Source organism: Sapajus apella, unplaced genomic scaffold (assembly GCF_009761245.1).
Source record: "Sapajus apella isolate SASKATOON/1434 unplaced genomic scaffold, GSC_monkey_1.0 scaffold74, whole genome shotgun sequence".
In the NCBI taxonomy this organism is placed as follows: domain Eukaryota; kingdom Metazoa; phylum Chordata; class Mammalia; order Primates; family Cebidae; genus Sapajus; species Sapajus apella.
In genome coordinates this window covers 8,380,031-8,380,906 of record NW_022437014.1, presented here as the reverse complement: position 1 = coordinate 8,380,906, position 876 = coordinate 8,380,031, and positions in this window count along the sequence as shown.

Here is an 876-nt window from a genome sequence, read left to right as displayed (position 1 = left end):
TGCTATCATATACACTCTATCAGGATGTGCATTGAGCCCCTCAAAGTCCTTATCAGAGAGAGGTTATTTTACAAATGGGGCTTATTTCTCCGAGAAACAAATTCAAGTACTGTAACAGAAGCACTGACTTGAAATTGTGTACTAATCAATTACTGTTAAAATATTTTAGATATAATCATGGTATTGTGGTCATATTATTAAGAAAGAACTTTCTTTTAGAATTGCATGATGAAATATTTATGGGAAAATAATATCATGCTTGAGATTTATTACAAAATAACATGGAGAGAGAGGTTAGTGAGTTTGCCGTTGGGGCAGATGGGCCATAGGTTGATGGCTGTTGGTCTGGGTGATGGCTATCTGGGAGTTTATTACACTGGTTTGTTATGTTTGTGTATTTATTTATTTTATTTTATTTTTTTCTGAGATGGACTTTCACTCTCATTGCCCAGGGTGTAGTGCAATGGTGTGATCTCGACTCACTGCAACCTCCATCTCCCCTGTTCAAGCGATTCTCCTGCTTCAGCCTCCCGAGTAGCTGGGATTACAGACATGCACCACCATGCCTGGCCAATTTTTTTGTATTTTTAGTAGAGACGGGGTTTCTCCATGTTGGTCAGGCTGGTCTCAAACGCCCGACCTCAGGTGATCCACCTGCCCTGGCCTCCCAAAGTGCTGGGATTATAGGCGTGAGTCACCACATCTGGCCTTTATGTATTTAAAAATATAAAAAAAATGCACTCACCTCTGGAAGTATATAAACAAAAAAGAATATAACAAAAGAATAAATTAAAGCTTTTTTTAAAAATAGAAAAAATAAGAAAAAATAATTTTTTTTTTTTTTTTTTTTTTTTTTTTTTTTTTTTTTTTTTTTTT